Source organism: Primulina tabacum, chromosome 10, assembly GCF_025594145.1.
Source record: "Primulina tabacum isolate GXHZ01 chromosome 10, ASM2559414v2, whole genome shotgun sequence".
NCBI classification, from domain to species: domain Eukaryota; kingdom Viridiplantae; phylum Streptophyta; class Magnoliopsida; order Lamiales; family Gesneriaceae; genus Primulina; species Primulina tabacum.
Genome location: NC_134559.1, coordinates 24709431 through 24723013, shown reverse-complemented (window position 1 = coordinate 24723013; position 13583 = coordinate 24709431). Strand labels below are relative to the sequence as shown.

Genomic DNA, 13583 nt, shown 5'->3' with positions numbered 1-13583 from the left:
TAACTCAGGGGGAGATGAATTGAGCTAAACAAGGATAAATGAGTTTGATCTCATTTTGTCCATGAAAGGCAAAAAGGGGTGGGAAATACTAATTCCGAATTCAATTGATTTAATTCCTAAAGATTTAAATGATTTCCCTAATATTTGCTTTTCCTTGTCAATTTGATTTCATATAATATCTTGTGAGATTTTGTCTTTCTAAGATGATGAGATAATTAAGCAAATATATTTTAGATATGCTATTTATGATAATGATTTAATGAGATATGGTATTAATATTTAAAAAGAGTTTATTTCTAATTAAACTCTTACTTTCCTTGTGCAATAGGTTTTCTTGAAGAGAAAAAGTCTACACCTATAAATAAGAGATCAAGGACATTGGTAAATGGCTTCTTGATACAAGAACATACATATACGCACTTGTGCACGCCGTGAATATCAGAGAAATAAGTCATCAAGGATCGTGCTGTTTTGAAGAGTGGTGATCGCGTGTTGCCTTGAATGTTAGGGACATCTGCAGACAACATCCGTAACGAAGTTGGCTGAAGATCGTTTTCGTGGCTCCTCTTTTGGCATCACGTTTTTGCTTTCTTAATTGATGTTTTATTATTGTTGGTTGTTTTAGAAAGCTTTTATTTTCTCAACGTATTGAGTAAATTGATTTTAGTCTTAATCACTAGTGATATGTTTTTGTAAACAGTTTGGTTTTCTAGTGATTATTTTTTGCCATACGGTAAATACTTGTGCAAATTTAAACTTGTTCATCAATTTATTTAAAGTCAATTTCTGTTACAAAATATAATATTCCGCTGCATGTTGTCTTATATGTTATAACATTTGACACAACACTTAAATCTGATAAAACACAAATTTACAATTTTACGTCCTATACTGATTTTTATTATTTACTAGTATCTGTCGAACAATATTCCTTACACTATCGTTCTCTCATTTCACCGCCCCATCAAATAAATATTTGGTGCCAACGGGTAGATAGGAAGCTGATGGCTACAACTTCTTGCCATGTCAATCGAGAGATTATGGCGACAAGAACATCGTCTGGCTGATCTCGTCCACCTCCTCGATCTCACTTTTGTTCTTCATTCTGGAAGATGGAATAAAACGAAGATAAATAAATTATACACCGTGAAATCTTCAAATAATAATCATATTGATCCCTTTTCAAATCATATTCTCAATTAATAGAGAGAGTTATAGATGTGGTTTGGCTTAAGCATATTCTCAACGAAATTCTAGCTTTTTAGAATTTTTTTATGGTCGATTTTCTTTTCCGGTGACTTTACAATTAATTATTTCACCAAAAATTCTTTTAAAATTAATCATAAAATCCCAAGGTTCCTAATATCGAGAGACTAAATAAATATTAACATCATTGTACAATGTCAACATAACAATTCTAAACATTTGTAAAATTGATCCTTTACAGCATTATGCATCAAACCTGTGAACGAACAGTAAACTAATCAAATAAAAATCGAGGGGTGAATTGTACCTTTTGAAAAATAGATCGGATCAACGAAACCTCAAAAAGGATCGCAGGTGAACGGGGAAGACGATGGTGGCTCCGCTGGAACTGGATGGTGTCTATGGCAATGGACGTTTCAACGGGAGGTCATGGGTGTGGGCTAAGGTTTTGTATTTTTTTTATATTGTTTTGATTGATTTGATTTTCTGATATACACACAGACGAGTACTCTCGTGCAAGGGTTGATTGCTTGTACAGTCCGTTTTTTAACAAAATTATAAATAATAAAATAAAAAAAAATGTATTGTTTTCGTAAATAAATAGTCATCAAAACGCAATAGATAAATCAATTTTACAAAGGTGAGTGAAATTTTCGTAAATAAAAAAAGCCAAAAGACACAAAGTGAAGACCATTTTGGTAAATAAAAAACCATAAAGGGCTAAAAATAAGAGACTATATAGAAAACATTTAATTAAAGAGACTTTATTATATATATAATTCAACAAAACAACTAATTTATAAATAATAGAAAATAAATCGAGACCAAACCCCCAAAATTCGAGTTAATAGTAATATTTGACTCTACAAATACAATTAGGGTTGTAAAAAATGAACTCGACCCGAGTTGATAAAAAAATATCGGGTTGAGACTGGAGGTTTTCGGATTCTGGTGAGTCGGGTTGGACCCGAAACCTGAAACAGAAAAAAGTTCTTATGTTGAGCTGGTTTCGGGTCAACATGGGTTGAGGAAAAATTTTACATTCAGTCTTTATCAGGAAAAAAATATATGTATACACTTCCTCATCCACAAAAAAATGTTTCTACACTCTCTAGACCCACTTGTTTTTTATCGGATGAAATTTGTTAAAAACATTTAAATAAAGTATTAATATATAATATTTGAGCATCAATTGTTTTAAATTATGATACTAATATATGATTTTTGAGTATTCAAATATGCATGTAAGTATTGATATTAATGACATATTTGCTTCGGAAGAAAATCGATACAAATTTCTGAAAATATTATACTAATACATTATATTTAAGGTACTAATATATGATTATGGACTACCCAAACATGTGTTATAAGTGTTAATATTAATAAAATTGTTCAAAATTTATAATCAAAATCTCATCATTTTTACTGGACCTAAACTAATTACTACTCGAATATCATATATTAACACCATATTCTCTAAAGTTTCTACCGATTTTTACCCTTGAAAGACATGTAAACCTGATGAGCGCTGGATATTTTTTTGTGGATCAGAAAGTACAGAAACATATTTTTATTAAATGAACTAAATGCAAATTTTAGTTTGAGTTTAAGAATTTAAAACAAATTTGCCCGAAGATTGACTATATTTTTATATAAAGTTCGTTTGAATTTATTTATTGTATATTGATATTATAAATTTTTATCATGTAATATTTATTTTGTAAAATTTTGAATTTTTTTTAAAATTGTTTATTTGGTGTAGTAAATATATTTTAAATTTTCTACACAGACTTTGAAATATAAATCATATATAAGTTGAGATTTTGTTATTACGTGTTTAAATTAAAATATTATTATTTTTTAAAAAATACAAAATTAAATGAGGATGGTTTGTGTTGATCAGGTTAGTCGGGTTCGGGTTGATCATTTCAGGTTGATTCGGGTTTGGGTTGAGAAATTTTTTAATTATACCTTATGTCAACTCGATCCACCCTAATTGACACTGTTATATCTATTCAAGATAAACATATAAAAAAAATGTAAAACGCGAAAGTAGCAACTAAATCACGAGACTTTATAAATGGTTAGATTTGTAGATAATTAAGATTGATGATATTTATGTATCCTATAAATAGGGACCTTTGTTTAAGAAATAATACAACTGATTCTTGAGTCATTCTCTGAATTTTCTCTAATAAATTATAGCAACTTTATAACATGTTATTAGCACGATCGGTTTTTGAGCATATCTATTAATAGTAGGTCTCTTTTGAGACAGGTCAACCGTGCCTATATTTACAATAAAAAATGATATTTTTGGCATAAAAATAATATGTTTCATGGGTAATCCAAATAGAATATTGGCATGACAAAATTGACATGTGAGAGACTTTCATATGAGTTTTGGTAATCTATTAATTAATATATATCTACACTTTTCTACATTATTATTATATATATATATATATATATATTATTTTTAAATTTGAAACACTTCTAATTTGGTGTCATGTTGATTTTTTTAAATACCAACAATACCCCTCTAAAATTATAAATATACTCTATTTTCATTTAACAAAAAATATTATAAAAATCTATTTAACTAAATTTGTGTATCATCTTACCACTATCATATCCATTTCCAAAATTTTTAAAACTAATAAAATATTTTTGCAATCTTTATCCAAATTTTAGAATTTTTAAATGATAATTTCCTTACATAAAAAAATCATTATAAGGAAGCATTAAATTTAAAATAAAAAAAATCACCACAAAAAATAACATATGCGAAAAGTTATAGTAGTATTAATATATAAGCACCTTATACTAACCTAATGTGGTCATGATATAATTTTGAGTTTTCCGAAAATATTCTGTCTTCTATTATTTTTGAATTTAAAAAAAAATTAGCATAATCAGTTTCGTGTATAAAACAAATTATTAAGAAAATTAGATTTTAATTTTTTTTTTATCGAATTTATATATAGAGTATTGGTCGGTTCATATTGGGCTCACTTTCACCAACAGACACGGAAACCACCCCCTTCACTTTCATCGTCTCCTCCTTGCTTCTCAATTCTCCCCCTTCACTGCCATAACTCTAACTTTTGAATCCGCAGACGACGAAAAACCGATAATTCTCTCTTTAAGTTTTGATTTTAGGTGGATTTAAACTAGTCTAAGTTTACAGATTCTCTAAAAACTTTGGTTTTGTTTTGCTTATTTTGTTTCGGTCGGTTGATTGATCTTTAGGTTAGGCGCGCCGTATTTATCTTATCTCCCGTCGGAGTTCTTCCATTCAATATCTTTGCTGTACAGACAAGAATCGAGGTTTGTTTTATCTCCCAAAACTCGTTTGGTGATATTTCTTTTCTTTTTGTAACGGGATTTTTTATTTGGATATTTACAGTTCCTTTTCTTTTCTTTGGGTTGTTCAGAATGAGTGAGAACGGGGAGGTGGACAAGATCAGCCAGTTACCGGACGATGTTCTTGTGGCCATAATATCTCGATTGACATGGCGAGAAGCTATCGCCACCAGCATCTTATCTACTCATTGGCGCCACCTCTATACTTACATCACTCGGCTCTCCTCAGCACTCGACATCCCTCTGAACAATCGAAAGACAAATATTTTAAACAATTACAGGAAAAAGAATTCCCCAACCACATGAAGGAGACTTATGATTTATTGGCTTCAAACAAAGACTCTCGTTTTTTGGAAGAATTCAAATTTCATTCACCCTATCTGAAGGGAGGCAATATTAAGACGAGGCTTCCATTGTTGCTGGAAAAAGGAAGTAGAAAGCATCGACATACGCATAATTTATCAAAACAAAGCTATGCCTGGCTATTACACTTTTCCCCGTAGGACTTTGATTAAGAGCAAAGGTGGCGACTTAGGGTTGTTTCCGGGCCTCAAGTCACTCAGAAAATTGTCTCTATGCTCTCTTCATGTAGATGATCGAGATGCTGGGTTTTTCATTTCGAATTGTACTGTTCTCGAACACTTGTCCATCGTGGATTCTCACAAGCTGAAAAAAGTGTCGTTGGTTGGACATTCAAAGTTGAAGAGCTTGGAAGTTTCTTCCTCGGAATCCAAGGGCAGGCAACCTTGCCGCAAACTCCATCTGCCTGCGTGTGTTTACAAACACAGAAGTAGGAGCTAAATGAAGCTGTTGGAATCGATGGATCTCAGCAGCATTTGTCCACATTCGTTCTATACCATAAGAGATCTCAGCTTGGAGGGGGGAGAAGCGTTTAACTGGGATCATGGTTTGGAAAATAGTGAAGAAAGTTTGGCTCGCCGGACGAGCTACGCTCCGGCAAACCAGTCTGCTCGCGCACACATCAACATCCAAATAACATCCAGTACTCAAACTAAATTATAATACCAACTCTTGTTTTAACCAACGATAATTAGCAAAACATCTCAAGCGATTAAAGAAGATCCATATTCATAGACCAGAAAAAAAATACAAGCTAATTATTGACGTAATTCATTCGATTAATTTCTACAAGTATACATAGCAGATTTAAAACCTCCTAATCACAAGGAATTTTTCGCCGTGATCCTGAATGAATTGATTGTAAGAAACATCTGATACTTTCGTGGAGTCACACAGAGTTCATCGGAATCCAAGTGCAGGTAACTTTGTCGCAAACTCATTCTGCCTGCGCGTGTTTACAAACACAGAAGTAGGAGCTAACAGAAGCTCTTGGAATCGATGGATCTCAGCAGTATTTTTTGCAACTATTCTATGCCATCAGAGATCTCAACTTGGAGGGGGAAGATGCGTTTAACTGGGATCATGGTTTAAAAAACAATGGAGAAAGTTTGGTTCGCCGGATGAGCTACGCTCCGGGGAACCAGTCTGCTCACGCACACATCAACATCCAAATAACATCCAGTGCTCAAACTAAACTATAATACCAACTCTTGTTTTAACCAACGATGATTAGCAAAACATCTCAAAAGATTACCGAAGATCCATATTCAGAGATCAGAAAAAAATACAAGCTAATTCTTGATAGAATTCATTCGATTAATTTCTACAAATATACATAGCTGATTTAAAACCTCCTAATCGTAAAAATTTTGCGTCGTGATCCTGAATAAATTGATTGTAAGAAGCATCTGATAATTTCGTTGAGACACGCAGGGTTCCGCGTAATCCAAGTGCAGGCAACCTTGTCGCAAACTCCATCTGCCTGCGTGAGTTTACAAATACAGAAGTAGGAGCTAACAGAAGCTGTTGTAATCGATGGATATTAACAGCATTTGCCTGCATCTTTCTATGCCTTCAGAGATCTCAGCTTGGAGGGGGAAGATGGGTTTAACTGGGAACATGGTTTGGAAAACAGTTAAAAAAATTTGGCTCGTCGGACGAGCTACGCTCCAGCGAACCAGTTTGCTCACGCACACACAAACATCAAAATAACATCCAGTACTCAAACTAAACTATAATACCAACTCTTGTTTTAACCAACGATGATTAGCAAAACATCTCAAGAGATTACCGAAGATCCATATTCATGGACCAGATAAAAAATACAAGCTAATTATTGACAGGATTCATTCCATTAATTTCTACAAATATACATAGCAGATTTAAAACCTCCTAATCGCAAGAAATTTTGCGCCGTGATCCTGAATGAATTGATTGTAAGAAGCATCTTATACTTTCGTTGAGACACGCATAGTTACCCGGAATCCAAGGGCAGGAAACCTTGCCGCAAACTCCATTTATCTGCGTGTGTTTACAAACACAGAAGTAGGAGCAAACATAAGGTATTGGAATCGATGGATCTCAGCAGCATTTTTCTGCATCTGTTCTATGCCATAAGAGATCTCAACTTGGAGGGGGAAGATGCGTTTAACTACGATCATGGTTTGGAAAACAGTGAAGAAATTTTGGTTCGCCAGACGAGCTACGCTCCGGCGAACCAGTCTGCTCGCGCACACATCAACATCGAAATAACATCCACTACTCAATCTAAGCTATAATACCAACTCTTGTTTTAACCAACGATGATTAGCAAAACATCTCAAGAGATTACCGAAGATCCATATTCATGGACCAGAAAAAAATATAATCTAATTATTGACGTAATTCATTCGATTAATTTCTACAAATATACATAGCAGAATTAAAACCTCCTAATCGCAAGAAATTTTGCGCCGTGATCCTGAATGAATTTATTGTAAGAAGCATATGATACTTTCGTTGAGACAGGCAGAGTTCCTCGGAATCCAAGTGCAGGCAACCTTGTCGCAAACCCCATCTGCCTTCGTGTGTTTACAAATACAGAAGTAGCAGCTAACATAAGCTGTTGGAATCGATGGATCTCAACAGCATTTGTCTGCATCTGTTCTATGCCATCAGATATCTCAGTTTGGAGGGGGAAGATGCGTTTAACTGGGATCATGGTTTAGAAAGCAGTGAAGAAATTTTGGCTCGCTGTACGAGCTACGTTCCTGCGAACCAGTCTGCTGGTGCACACATCAACATCCAAATAACATCCAGTACTCAAACTAAACTATAATACCAACTCTTGTTTTAACCAACGATGATTTGCAAAACATCTCAAGAGATTACCGAAGATCCATATTCATGGACCAGAAAAAATACAAGCTAATTATTGACAGAATTCAATCGATTAATTTCTACAAATATACATAGCAGATTTAAAACCTCCTAATCGCAAGAAATTTTGCGCCGTGATCCTGAATGAATTGATTGTAAGAAGCATCTGATACTTTCGTTGAGACACGCAGAGTTACCCGGAATCCAAGGGCAGGAAACCTTGCCACAAACTCCATCTATCTGCGTGTATTTACAAACACAGAAGTAGGAGCTAACAGAAGGTGTTGGAATCGATGGATCTCAGCAGCATTTTTCTGCATCTGTTCTATGCCATAAGAGATCTCAACTTGGAGGGGGAAAATGCGTTTAACTGCGATCATGGTTTGGAAAACAGTGAAGAAATTTTTGTTGGCCGGATGAGCTACGCTCCGGTAAACCAGTCTGCTCGCACACACATCAACATCCAAATAACATTCAGTACTCAAACTAAACTATAATACCAACTATAGTTTTAACCAACGATGATTAGCAAAACATCTCAAGAGATTACCGAAGATCCATATTCATGGACCAGAAAAAAATACAAGCTAATTATTGACAGAATTCATTCGATTAATTTCGACAAATATACGTAGCAGATTTAAAAACTCCTAATCGCAAGAAATTTTGCGCCGTGATCCTGAATGAAGTAAGAAGCATATGATACTTTCGTTGAGACAGGCAGAGTTCCTCGGAATCCAAGTGCAGGCAACCTTGTCGCAAACTCCATCTGCCTTCGTGTGTTTAGGAACACAGAAGTAGGAGGTAAGAGAAGTTGTTGGAATTGAATCTCAGCAGCTTTTGTCTGCATCCGTTCTATGCCATCAGAGATCTCAGCTTGGAGGGGGAAGATGCGTTTAACTACGATCATGGTTTGGAAAACAGTGAAGAAATTTTGGCTCGCTGGATGAGCTACGCTCCGACGAACCAGTCTGCTCGCGCACACATTAACATCCAAATAACATCCAGTACTCAAACTAAACTAAAATATTAACTCTTGTTTTAACCAACGATGATTAGCAAAACATCTCAAGCGATTACAGAAGATCCATATTCATAGACAAGAAAAAAAAACAAGTTAATTATTGACAGAATTCAGTCGATTAATTTCTACAAATATACATAGCAGATTTAAAACCTCCTAATCGCAAGAAATTTTGCGCCGTGATCTTGAATGAATTGATTGTAAGAAGCATCTGATACTTTCGTTGAGACACGCAGAGTTACCCGGAATCCAAGGGCAGGAAACCTTGCCGCATACTCCATCTATCTGCGTGTGTTTACAAACACAGAAGTAGGAGCTAACAGAAGGTGTTGGAATCGATGGATCTCAGCAGCATTTTTCTGCATCTGTTCAATGCCAAAAGAGATCTCAACTTGGAGGAGGAAGATGCGTTTAACTGCGATCATGGTTTGGAAAACAGTGAAGAAATTTTGGGTCGCAGGACGAGCTACGCTCCGGCGTACCAGTCTGCTCGCACACACATCAACATCCAAATAACATCCAGTACTCAAACTAAACTATAATACCAACTCTTGTTTTAACCAACGATGATTAGCAAAACATCTCAAGAGATTACCGAAGATCCATATTCATGGACCAGAAAAAAATACAAGCTAATTATTGACAGGATTCATTCGATTAATTTCTAAAAATATAAATAGCAGATTTAAAACCTCCTAACCGCAAGAAATTTTTCGCCGTGATCCTGAATAAATTGATTGTAAAAATCATCTGATACTTTCGTTGAGACACACGGAGTTCCTCGGAATCCAAGTGCAGGCAACCTTGTCGCAAACTCCATCTGCCTGCGTGTGTTTACAAATACAGAAGTAGGAGCTAACAGAAGCTGTTGTAATCGATGGTTCTCAACAGCATTTGTCTGCATCTATTCTATGCCATCAGATATCTCAGCTTGAGGGGGGAGATGCTTTCAACAGGGAACAAGGTTTGGAAAACAGTTAAAAAAGTTTGGCTCGTCGGACGCACTATGCTCTGGCGAACCAGTTTGCTCGCGCACACATCAACATCCAAATAACATCCAGTACTCAAACTAAACAATAATACAACGTCTTGTTTTAACCAACGATGAATAGCAAAACATCTCAAGAGATTACCGAATATTCATATTCATGGACCAGAAAAAAATACAAGCTAATTATTGACAGAATTCATTCGATTAATTTATACAAATATACATAGCGGATTTAAAACCTCCTAATCGCAAGAAATTTTGCGCCGTGATCCTGAATGAATTGATTGTAAGAAGCATCTGATACTTTCGTTGAGACACGCAGAGTTCCCCGGAATCCAAGGGCAGGCAACCTTGTCCCAAACTCCATCTACCTGTGTGTGTTTACAAACACAGAAGTAGGAGCTAACAGAAGTTGGTGGAATCGATGGATCTCAACAGCATTTGTCTGCATCTGTTCTATGCCATCAGAGATCTCAGCTTGGAGGGGGAAGATCCGTTTAACTGGGAACATGGTTTGGAAAACAGTTAAAAATTTTGGCCCGTCGGACGTGCTACGCTCCAGCGAACCAGTCTGCTCGCGCACACATCAACATCCAAATAACATCCAGTACTCAAACTAAACTATAATACCAACTCTTGTTTTAACCAACGATGAATAGAAAAACATCTCAAGAGATTACCGAAGATCCATATTCATGGACCAGAAAAAAATACAAGCTAATTATTCACATAATTCATTCGATTAATTTCTACAAATATACGTAGCAGATTTAAAACCTCCTAATCGCAAGAAATTTTGCGCCGTGATCCTGAATGAATTGATTGTAAGAATCATCTGATACTTTCGTTGAGACACGCAGAGTTCCCGGAATACAAGGGCAGACAACCTTGCCGCAAACTCCATTTGCCTCCGTGTGTCTACAAACACAGAAGTAGGAGCTAACAGAAGTTGTTGGAATCGATGGATCTCAACAGCATTTGTCTGCATATGTTCTATGCCATCAGAGATCTCAGCTTGGAGGGGGAAGATGCGTTTAACTGGGAATATGGTTTGGAAAACAGTTAAAAAGTTTGGCCCGTCAGACGTGCTAAGCTCCAGCGAACCAGTCTGCTCGCGCACACATCAACATCCAAATAACATTCAATTCTCAAACTAAACAATAATACCAACTCTTGTTTTAACCAACGATGATTAGCAAAACATCTCAAGAGATTACCGAAGATCCATATTCATGGACCAGAAAAAAATACAAGCTAATTATTGAAAGAATTCATTCGATTAATTTCTACAAATATACATAGAAGATTTAAAAACTCCTAATCGCAAGAAATTTTGCGCCGTGACCCTGAATGAATTGATTGTAAGAAGCATCTGATACTTTCGTTGAGACACGCAGAGTTCCCCGGAATCCAAGGTCAGGCAACCTTGCCGCAAACTCCATCTACCTGCGTGTGTTTACAAACACAGAAGTAGGAGCTAATAGAAGTTGTTGGAATTGAATCTCAGCAGCTTTTGTCTGCCTCCGTTCTATGCCATCAGAGATCTCATCTTGGAGGGGGAAGATGAGTTTAACTGGTTCATGGTTTGAAAAATAGTGAAGAAATTTTGGCTCGCTGGACGAGCTACGCTCCGACGAACAGCAATTGGAATAGCCATTCGAATAGTTTTTGAAAAATCTCTTTGATGACTGACTTTGTGAATCAGTTGAGAATTTTTGACTATAACAAATCCTATATCTTCTAGCCTTGTTCATATTCTCAGTAGGTTGCTCAATCAGTTTACTGGGCTCAATTTGTTCTTGTATAACTGCTGATTTGACAAAGTGAATGTATTTCCCTTTGTCTATTGTTAGCTTTGGTTGAGTATCATTTGGATACATTTCTCCTTGAGTGTTGTACCCTAAACCAGTTTTATCAGAAACTGATTTTTGTGAAATCTGCATCTCATTTAGTGCAGTAGATGATTTGTTCCAAGACTGAATAAGCTCAGTCTGTTTTGAGTTTTCAAGCATCAACTTCTGTATTAATGACTGATTTTTGTTTCTTTCTGCTTTTAACTCAGCAATTTTTCTTTTTAGACTCAACCCATCGACTGATTCATCAGTTTTGGTTTTATTGTCTGTGGGATCAGTTTGCTTTTCTTTGATTTCTTCAAATGATGATGCAAGCTTTTGATACTCATTTACCATATCATGTAGTGTTAGAATGAGTTCTTCTCGTGTGAAATCAGTTGAGCTGAAATCAAATACCTGTTGGCTAGATGATTTTTCTGCTGCATCATTAGCCATCAAGCACTTTACTTCCTCATCATCACTGGAGCTGTATGAGCTTTCTGGTTCTGACTCCTCACTGTCAGTTTCTGCCCATTTGGATTTGTTTTCTTCAGCTAAGAGTACTTCATGTTTCTTTCTGAAGGAATTCTTATCTTCCTTGGGTCTTGTTTTGCATTCATATGATTTCTTTCTTCTATCAGTTGAGCCTTGACTGTCCTTCTTGGGTTTAGGACAATCAGCAATGAAGTGACCTGATTTGCCACAGTTATAGCAGGCATTTGGTTCATCTTTGGAATTGTTCCTTTGGTATGGCTTCTGGAAGTTCCCTTGATTCTTTCTCATGAACCTTCCAAATTTTTTGATGAACAATGACATAGCATCATTACTCAACTGATCAGCAGATTTTTTCGACTGAACTAATTGGTTCAGTTCTGACAGCAGCTAGAGCAGTTGTGGCTGCAGAGGTAGATGATTCTCTTTCTCTGGTCTGCAGCTCAAATTCATAGGTCTTTAAATCAGCAAACAGATCATGAAGTTCGATTTGGTTCAGATCTTTGGACTCCCTCATTGCCATGGTCTTGACATCCCATTCCTTGGGAAGACCTCTTATTACCTTCAGTGCAATCTCTTTGTTGGTATACACTTTTCCAAGTGCATTTAGCTCATTGATGATACTGCTTACTCTTTCATCATACTCGTGCATCAATTCTCCTGCTTTCATTTTGATGTTATCAAACTTTTGCACTGCAACAGAAAGTTTATTTTCTTTGGTTTGACATTTCCTTCACAGAGCTGGATCAGCTTTTCCCAAATTTCTTTGGCTGTCTTACACATTTTTATTTTGCTGAAGGTTACTTTGTCCAGCGTTTTGTACAGAATGTCTTTAGCCACATTATCAAGATTTGCTTTTCTTTTATCTTCAGTTGTCCATTCATCTTTGGGCTTTTCTATTCTTTGTGGTGCTCCTTCTGTAATGGCAACTGCTGTATTTGTTTTTAGAATCTTCATGGGTCCATCAGTTATGACATACCACATGTCATCATCTTGTGCAGCCAAATGAGCCTGCATTCTGATTTTCTAATCATCAAATTCTTCTCTGGAGAACATGGGAATTTTGTTGAATGAAGTCATGCTGGCAAGTTTTTAGATCAAAAGTATTCAAGATTAAAACTTACAGACTTGAGGTGTGACTTCGTGAGCTTCTCGCAACTGGCAGTAGGCGTAACCCTTTACAAGAACACCGCTCTGATACCAACTGTAGCGTACCGTACTTTTTACTACTTAAAATTTGCGGAAAAATTAAAAATTTTCTTAAATATAAACATTCATACGGTCGTCAACTCATCGTTCATAAAAATACCTTTGAAATTGCGGAAAATAACTGACTGAAAGATAGAATACGAAACTGAAATAAAGTAGGCAATGGTTGTTTCTGGATGTTCGGAGAATTTAATTACTCCTACGTCACCCCTTCTATCTCAAGGATAGGATATCCACTAAA

At 35.8% G+C, this 13583-nt stretch overlaps 1 pseudogene; it reads left to right on the top strand.

The window, feature by feature from the left end:
* Window positions 1-4494: 4494 nt before the first annotated feature.
* LOC142505002 (FBD-associated F-box protein At4g10400-like) lies at window positions 4495-5376 on the top strand (annotated as a pseudogene).
* Window positions 5377-13583: the final 8207 nt, after the last annotated feature.